Genomic DNA, 10,330 nt, shown 5'->3' with positions numbered 1-10,330 from the left:
AAAATATATATAAAAACCATGGTTGATGGGACATGTATTCCAAGTTGAATATTGGGCAGGACATCCTAGGGGATGTTCATTTGGTTGTTCATGACTAAGGAAATTGGCAAAGGCAATGACTAAGGAATTAAAAGGAAAAAAAGACAATTTTGGCACATTTATTTATGAAAATAATGGAAATTAGAGAAAAGGAAGGTGACAGGTCATAGGTTGCATGTGAGGAGGAAAATGAAAGAAATAACAGAAAATGAAGAAAATAGAGGCCTCATTGATAAAAAGGCTTATGAGGATTAGTGGGCAAGCTTGATCAGTTCAGTTTTGGATCTCTCTCATTATTCTCTCTCTCTCTCTCTCTATTGGACAATTAAAGTTTTCTTGGAGCACTTTGGCATTGGAGCAAGAAAGGCAAAGAAGGCAAGAGGAAGCAAAGATCAAGTAGGGAAAGGTAGGATCAAGCAGCTACAACAAGCTTCATTTTAGGTATCAACTTGCATGTGTATCTTCCTTGTTAGAATTGGCATGCATGGTATTGCATGTGGTTATTTTCTATCATGGCATGGGTTTTGCCAAGTGTAACATGTTTTTAGCCTATCCTTGCCATTTCCAGATAGCCATGGTGTGATGGGGTTCTCATGTTTTAGTTGAGTTGGATTTCCGGATGATTTGAAGTTGAGTGGGGTGGACCTTTGAATGATAGAGCACGTGCCCTACTGGTCCCTGAATCAGACTGTGGATCATGGTAAATCCACTAACCTAGTGACCTTTGAGCTAGACTGTGGGTTGCGGTAAAGTCAGGACTGTGTTGACTCGGTGGGCCTAGGAATCCTTGCCAATGAATGTCAGGATATATGGTAAAGCCAAGAGGTGGTTTGCTCTCCATTGGGCCTAGTAATCTCGGGTTTGGGATGTGGGTAAATCCTGGAGAGTGGGTATCGGTTTAGGGCCTTGTGATCTAGGTTTGGATTGAAGTAAAGCCTAAGAGACTAGGAAACATGAAAATTCCTCACAGTGTAGGTGGAGAAATCTGATGGCATCCATGCTAGTTTGGCCTAATGATTAGGTGGAGATCATGGTAAATATTGTTATGATGTGTTCATTTTGTTGGCATAGTGATTTGGGATGGATTACGGTAAAGCCTGGTTTCTATTGATGAGGGTGAGGTGGTTTAGCCTCGGTATGCTTTGGTTGAGTTCTTTTGGTTTGAGTCCCACATTCATGCTTGGAATATGACACGGGGGTGATTGGCTGAAGAGAGACTTGGCTCATCCAATTTATGGTTGGGTGGAACATGGTAGTCCCATCTACTGTTGGCTCATTGCATTCATTAATGAGAAATTCATTCCCTTGATTTTCATGTGTAAATGTACTAATGTATATGTGGGTTTTTATGGCTGATATGTTTATGGTATTTTTGTTCCTATTATGTTCGTTATATGTATATTTTATGACATTAGCTATGTATGGCTCTCAACATGTTTTACTTGTACATGAATGGATAAGGTGTCTATGACCTAATAGATGATAATGCAGTAATTGACATGAGGGAACTGTTACACAGTAATTTGTCACTGCCTTCATCCCAGTCTTCCTACTGTGTCATGAGTCCAAATCATTCATGCTCATGTTCTCTGATGTTGCCAAATGACCCACTTTGCCAAAGTTTCTGCATCATCGCGACTGTTGTCACAATAAACGCGCTGATGAGCGCTCCAAAATAGACCAAACGCGCTGCCATTGCGGAAGTACATGTGATTCCCGCGATGGTCGGATTTCATGAGACAACGCGACTGTTGCTTATATTTGATCGCGATGACATGACATTCTCCATTATGCAGTAGCGATGTCAGCGCTCCAGTACAATTATGTACCCGCTATGATCCAGTTTGGGCGAGTTTGTTCTAACAGCCGGCTTTCCAGATGACTCCAAACCTGGTAGTTGGCCTTGTTTATGTCACCCTCCCTTCTCTGGCATGAATGTTCCATCATTTGAGCTACCTTCCTTGGAGATAAGCTCATCTTCCCACCATTCATGGAGACTCCTTCTCCTATTTAAGCCTCCACCATTGCTATGAGCTGCTAGTTTGGAATTCTTAGTCTTTGGAGTGTTGCTGATAGTGTTGTGAGCTTGATAGGTAGCTGGTGTGACAAGTGTGGGATTGATTGAGAGCTTGAGGAAGGTTGTGAAGTGTTTTGATCTTGTGTGAACTTGTGAGTGAGAGAGCTTTGTTTTGGGAGATCTATCTTCAAGGGTGAATGCTTGAGGAACTTGCTGGCTGGACCCTCTTGAGAAGGATTTGACGTCAGAACTATGGTTGTATTCTTCTTTGTTTATCAATAATAGACGACTATCATTATGGTTCCACTCTTATTTTCTTTGTAATGGTGATTGAGTTATATCCTTTCTGACCGATATATAGTTGCATCTATTGGATTTTATGCTTGTGTTTGTGTCGTTCTTTGCATGTGCAGGTGTCCGTTCACGAGGATCGTGGGGATTGTGACCGGCCGGCGCAAAGGAACGGGAACGATGACTCTTCTACAAGTAGTAACGTTGGAATCCAGGTAGGCCCTCATCATCGGTCTTTAATTTGCAATTAGGAACCTGCGTGTTAGCGTTGTTTGATTGTTTCCAGACCCTATTTGGGCTAGTAGGGATTGCCTCTGTCCCCAGAGGGGATTTACCTCCACAACAGGAACAATGGTTCATTGTGATTCTCATATAAGTATGAGATCCTGTTGTGCTCTACAACAACCCCCCATTTCTTATCATTTTATTCACAAAATTATCATATGAAATGGGACCCTTTAGAGTTGATTGGTATCAATATTGCATTATTTAAAAAAGGTCCAAAAACCAAATGAAAACATTATAAAACCATTTTCGGAAAATCCCATTTTTTCAAATAAATCAACCTTTATCATTGCGATAAAGCGATCGCAAGATCGCATATCGCAATGACATAAGGTACATAAATAATAAGTGGCACATTGGTCTCCGCCGATGCGATATCGCTATCGGCTATCGGCAATACTCTAAGCACATTTTAAAGTGCCTCCATGCCATTGGCCCCCGATGCGATGCGATATCGCTATCGACGATCGGCGGTATACCATACATGACTCATATAATGCCAATGCTCCCGATGCGATGCGATATCGCTATCGGCGATCGGGGTTTTCAAAAGGTGTCCATATTTGAGATTTAAGCTTTCCCCGATGGCCGATTGCGATAAAGCGCAGATTTCAAAAAGCCGTTGGAATAAAGGGATATCACGATTTATTCATATTAAAGGCTTGATCCGTCCAACAATGATTCACCTGCGCTCAACCGCCAAAACATCTACAGCACGCTTAAATGAATCATTCGGCCGATTAATGATATAATGGGCATTTAAAGATTGGCAGGTTTTAAACGGCCATTTAATGTAATCGTAAGTCCTAAAATCCTCCCATGGATTGTATCTGCGCCCATTTTAAAAGCTAATCCCTTATCACGCATCAGTCAATATATCTCATCACTTTGAAGTTTTCATTGCCAATTCTCTGTGTTACGTTTATTTTCGCCTCTGTGCAGAATTCATCCAAAGGAGAAAGCTCAAGCAAAATGGGGAAGAAATCCAAGAAGACCACAGGCGCTTCTGCTGCGCCAGCTGCAGGACAAGCTGTCGCTGACAAAAAGAAAGGATTGATTTCGGATACCACATGTTCTGGTCTCGGCAGAACTACTTGGCAGAGTACCTACAACTTGATCGAAATCGAAGAACCTAAAGTGACAACAGTAGAAGCTACTGCAGATTCTACTCGGAAATCTGAGGGTACTCTTAAGGACTTAGCTGACTCCTTCCTTCACCGGATAGCAGCTAGAGAACAAATCCTCCCATACACAGATGTAGTGCGGTGGGCAATTGAAGAAATCCCAATCCTGGATAGAACCTTCAGCACCAGAGACGGGAAAATTTTCGGGTCGTTCAAAGTTGATGATTTGAGGCAAATGTATCATTTGCCTGAGCCAGAGAAGATATACAATAAGGCGTTCCTGGAAAAATTCTCAAACGAGAACGAAGTTGAATCCGAACCCATCCGGGATTGGAGACAAAATCCGACAAAGCACAAACATGAGTCTTCCGGTAAGTAAACAGTTGATTCCCTGGCTTCTCCTTATTGCTACGTGGGAATAATGATGTGTAGATTGTGGGGATTGCATGACTCTTCTAATTTCACTATAGAAATGGTCCCTTTAATGGAAGCTGCATGCAACAGTATAATAATGGATTGGGCCACTATTCTCTCAGACAAACTAGCCAAAGCTGTTCTTGAGTTTAGGAATAAGACTTGCATATCTGAAAGGATAATTCCCCCATTCTATTACAGTGCATATATTTTAGATACATTGTGTTTCAATTCTGAATTTCCCGTGCTCGGCTGGAGGTGGACACCATAAGACTCCACAACTATCCACATATACCATCAGAAATTATGGAAATCCTCTTACAAGCACCATCTGTACCAAGTCTGCAATGGCTTTATGGTGCCTATTTATTATTCTATTTTTGATAAACCCATTCCCAAGATTTCCTACCAAGCTGGGATTGATTTAACAGCGGTAGGGAGATGGTTTGGAGAGGAGAAATTCACTTATATAAGAGTTTTCGGTAGCCAAGCTGAACCTCATGTTCTCCCTTTATACATACCAGATAAACTGTTGGCAAGAGAAATCTCTTACCAGATTATTGCTGAGAGTGTTACACAGACTCTCAAGAAAAATAAGAAGCAGGGCTGGCCCTCTTTTCCCTTGAGATGTGGTGTCTATACTCTGCATGATCTCAAACATGCAGAAAAGGAAGCCACGAAGATGAAATCATTAACTCTGGCGACTCTCCCAAATAGGCAGTTTGATCCAAACAAAGTTACCTATAATGCACTAGAACAGGCCAAATTGTCAAAATTTGATCATAAAGAAGATATGATTGACGACCTGTTCTATTCAGCTGAGATAATAATGCAGGTTAAAGCATTGGCCAAAATGAAATATAATGATGAAGGGTTGACTGAATTTAATAAACTTAGAGAACAGAGGTTGCAAACTCTGCCTCTAGATCTACTAGCGACAACCCCAGCGACATCATCAAGCGAGCCTGATCGGCAACAGTCAAAGGAACCTCCAGTTATAACGAAAGAACAAGAGAAGCTACAGGAGGAAAATCAGAAGAAAGAACAGGAGGAAAAGCAGAGAAGAGAGAAAGAGGAAAAGCAGAAGAGAGAGCAGGAGGAAAGGCAAAAGAGAGAGCAGGAAAAAGTGCGGAAGGAGACCCAAGCTGAGAAGGAAAAACAAACCACCATTGATGTCAATGTGGATACTCATATTGACCCTAAATTACTCCAGGAATGGAAGCAATTTGATTCCATTATCAGTGGTTTGGAATGTTCAAAGGACACAGACACTTCTAAGGTAACGGACACACAGGAAATCACTTCACCACAGGTTCTGAGTGGAACCAGCGGCCCACCCATTTCTAAAGAGGTAGAGATAATACCAAAGGACCCCTCCGACCAAATCATTTTGCAGGTAGAAGATATTCCTCCCCTGGATGTCTTCTACAGCCCAAGGCATAAAGCGGTGGTTAAACGACAAAGGAAAAGAAGAAGGACTGATCAACCTTCCCTTTTCCCAGAGCAAACTGTCACGGGCAATGTGGTTTGGAAGGAGGAATTTGATCCCTCCGATGACCTGACAAAACTGTCACAGTATGCGGGAGCTTATTCGGCAGTGACAATAGATAAGGCATCAGAGGTAAGCCTTTTACTGAAAACAAAGGATCAGGAGATTTTCTCATTACAGGCACAGTTAGCTGAAACAAAGCAGAAAGCGGAGCAGGCAGAGCAGCAATTGTTGACGCAACAACAATTAAACAGTCAACTAACTCAACAATTGCAGGCAGAAAAGCAAAGGATTGACCAAAGCGCGATCCAGAAGCAAAAAGAATTATCAGAGGCATTGGCACAATTAAAGGCAGCAAATGAGCAAATGGTGAAAACAAAAGATGAGCAAATTGCTCAATTATCATCACATCTTGAAAAAATAAAGGGCGTTCCACAAGTGGCTGAATTTAGAGCAGAAGCATTACAAATAAATACTGCATTAATATCCCAAATTAAGCTTTTGTGTCAACAAATCGCCCAGGCAGAGCCACTATGTGAATTAACGACATCCATAAATAAGCAAGTAGAAAAGGCCAGAACTGAATTGGATCAAGCTGAAGAAACAATAGCTGCATTTCTCGACTGGCAAGATTCTGATCAAGGACAAGCGGCCAATTTACCCAGGATCTTAGAATCACATAAAGATATACTCTTCACAGAATGGCAGTCCCAGTTAATGAAAGCAGAGAGGGCGGCTTCAAGATGTAAATCAACTTCTAGCAATTTAGTTGAATTAGTCAATAACACTCTCTACTTATCAAACATGATTTCCCAATGCACACCAGGAAAGTTGACAACGATGAAAACATTGGAGCAATCATGTTATCCAGATCTAGAAGAAAAGGGGAGATTAATCGCTGGGATTAACAGTTTAACCTGGGACACCTATTGGTTCTTCCTGGTAAAGCCGCACACACAGAGAGCCGCCCTCAAATGCCTTACGGATGCAATCGGGTATATTATCCCCGATATTCAGGATGCCACCTATGCCGCCCAGCTCAGCTCGCACCTCAACAAACCACCTGAAGTGGAGCCAATGCTTGCGATAAGTCAGCTCAGATATAAAGGCAAGCAGCCTACTTGATGAATCATGCCGCCGACTGCCAGATCGCTGAAGAAAATAGGATCAAGATTTATTGATACCAATTAAGTAGGATTTATGTTTTATAGATAGGTAGATTAATTAAGTATTTATAGACCCTTTCATTGTTTTGGAAAGGGTCGTAAAGTTTTGTACCTGACTTAAAGACTGAAGTTGCACTATTGTGCTTCAGTCATATTCTTTTATGAAACTGGACCAGTTGTTCTTAATTTGACAAGGAAGCTTTTTATGCAATTGTGCACTATTGTCTTTGTTTGAAAGTGTTTCTGCGTTGAAGGAAGAATTACAAGTAGCGATTGATATTGGGAGTGCCAAGCAGCTCATATGGTATTTCTATCTATGTCTGAATTCATTCCTTTCATATGAATTGTTATTTGATTATCCTTGCTATTATTGATTATATGCATGTGCTTTAACAGCAGATCTATATTCCCTCCACTATTGGATGTTTTATGATGTGCTTTTCTTTTAATCATGTATGTGTCGATGATATAAATGATGAGTGTAGTAATATTGCTTTAATCGCTTTGCTTAACTATTTAAGCATAGTAATCCCGAATGAAATAATGTCTATGTCTGTTAGATGGAGTCATCTATATGCCTGTTTATAGACACAGACCATCAAGCGCTACACTTTAAAGCTCAATAAGTTTCCCGGGATAGGTCATATTTCTTGTATTCTTGTTAATAGATTTAGTTATTCGCCCATCATTAGCTTAGTTAATCAATCATCCATTCATCCCGTTTATCCACTTTTGGGAAACTGGTCCCATTATCCCCAGTCAGAGCCACCATTCCAAACGGAAAAGGAGCTGTACTAAGGTCTGGACCGGGTGGTTATCCCCCATGTTGTTGCAGCGATTTTCGAGGCATCAACATTTTTGGCGCTAGAAGGAGGGTTCGACTGTGAATGGCACACAAACAAAAATCTACAAGCCATTCCAAGAGTAATTCTCCCTCCGTATCCCCTCAATCTTCCCATTTGCATGCTGGTTCTCCAGTATCCAAACAAGAAGAAGAGGAATCAACTACCACTGCTCAAACCCATCATACTCCAGAACAATTAAGTCTTGAATCACCTGAAGTCCAGTCTCTTATCCTCAAACTTCAGAGCTTCTCGATTTCACCACAGAAATCTGAGGTATCATAAAGCAGTACGACTTCGCAGTTCAATTTACCTCACCCTCTCACCAGACTTCAGAGCGAAAAGCTCGGTATTGAACCCACTGAGTTCCCTTTACCCAAGAGGAAAAAGGCGAAGAAATATACTGAAGAATCTGACAGTGAAGAGCTTTCATCCACATCCTCCATTGCATCTTCCCCTCTGCAAAGTCAACCATCCACTCCCCCATTACATATTATTTTTCATTAGGGATTAGGAGCTTCAACATCCCAACCTGCTCATTCCTCAATATTATTTCCTTCCCAGACATCTGGAATTCCAGCAGTAGTATCAAACACTACTGCTATTATAATGGCAGATCCGTGGACCAGACCTGGTGCAGTCAATATGCCTGCACCATTGCATCCATTACCAGATGCTCCTGAAAAATGGCTACCCAAATTTAATCCAGATGATGGGACCCACGCTGAGGAACACATTAATAATTTCATGTTGGCAGTCAACTTGAAAGGAGTAACAGAACAAGATGTTGTTGTTAGACTTTTCCCTTACACCTTGCAAGGATCAGCAGGATCCTGGTATTTTTCTTTACCCTCTGGTTCCATTACCAGTTGGAACACTTGCCAAGAGCAGTTTCTTACTAAATATGGAGATGATAGGTCTTTGGCTACCCTAATAAACGATCTCTCCAATCTTAGGATAGAGCATCGGGAACCAATTAAGGAATTTAATGCTCGATTCAATAAACTCCTGAACAAAATCCCGACGGCCTCCAAACCAAGTGAACAAATTCGAAGCGAATGGTATATAACCGCCCTACCTGCCAATATAGCCATTTTTGTAGATAGGGCTGGGAAACCTACCTTAGCCGAAAACATGAAAGAAGCACTTGCTGTGGAAAAACGCATTAATGCTCTAGAGAAGAAGGCTGCTCTGGAAGACAGAAAAGCCAAAAAAGTCTCTTTTAAAGATGACTCAAGAAAGAAAACCCCAAAAGACCCATATGACATGGAGGGTTTGCAAAAGGTCCTAAAAACTTTATCAAATGAAATGGTTGAAATAAAAAAACAGGTAGCCGAAACCTCAACCAAAAGACCCTTTAGGACTTATAAGAAAAATGAATCAAAGCCACCAAATGTCATATCTAATGCAGATTCAGAGCAAGAAGAAGAAGAGGAAGAGGAAACAATCTCACCAACTGATGATGAAGAAGAAGTAGTAGAATGTCATGGAATGTGGGATTTTATACTCCCCAACTCCGATACCGATAATGAAGAAGAAGCGTTCCCGGTCACTACTAGGAGCAAAAGTACTTCTGAACCTGTTCAGGTAACGTCAAAGAAAAGGAGTGCAGGTGCCGCTACAACCAAAGAAAAAATACCTGCAAAGAAATCACCTACAACAGTTCCCCAAAACCAGCCTTCAACTTCTAATACTCCTTCAACATCTAAAACACTAGTGGTATCCGATTCAATGGAGTACAACATTGTTGATGACATGAAGAAAACTAAAGCAAACATTACTATGTTTGAACTTAGTAAATTAAAACATCAGCAGAAATTGCTTCTCAAAGAATTGAATGTTGTTCCTTCTACACCTCTTCCCAGTGCTAAAGCTGCTAATGATTCAGGCCAACCTCCTCCCGGTATGGTTGAAGCTACCGATTCAGTTCTGATTGGAGATAAATAAAATTCTCATACTCCACCTTTCCTTCTAACCTATGAGATCTATAACAGAAACCTGCACAACTGTTTGATTGACTCAGGGGCATCTTCTAACATAATGCCAGCTTCAGTTTGTTCCAAACTGAACATTGAACCCCAGAAGTCTGCTATTCATATTGTACAGTTGGACAGGACCAAAGTGCAGGTTGTGGGAGAAATTAATTCCGTAACTATCAGGTTATCTGCTGATCCCAGAGTAGTACAAAGGATTGATATCTTGATAGCCGATATACCTGAATTTTACGGTTTAATCTTGAGTAGGGATTGGTCTGAAAAATTACATGGGTATATTTCTACTGATTGGTCACATATGTGGCTTCCCTATAAGGGTAAGCCAAATCAAATAAGGATTGATCGAGAAAAACATATGACCCATACAGTTACTGAATTTGAGCAAGAAAACCAACCTGTAGCATTTAATAACAACATTTTGGGAAATTATTCATCTGAGTCATTCTTTGGTAACTTTACTGCCCAGTCATCCCCTTTCTCAGTCAATCATTTTTCATCTCAGATTGAGAATTTTTCACAAACTGATAGGTCTAGATGTTTCAATGATGCTGAGAAAACTGTAAATACATTTGTTAATACCTCTTTATTTTGGTCATTATATTTCGATGGGTCCAAATCTAGTGAGGGCTCAGGAGCAGGATGTATTTTGGTTAGCCCACTAGGAGAAAA

This window comes from Pinus tabuliformis, chromosome 7, assembly GCF_031772625.1.
Source record: "Pinus tabuliformis cultivar Carrire ecotype Pingquan chromosome 7, CPIR1, whole genome shotgun sequence".
In the NCBI taxonomy this organism is placed as follows: Eukaryota; Viridiplantae; Streptophyta; class Pinopsida; order Pinales; family Pinaceae; genus Pinus; species Pinus tabuliformis.
This window is presented reverse-complemented; position numbering follows the sequence as displayed.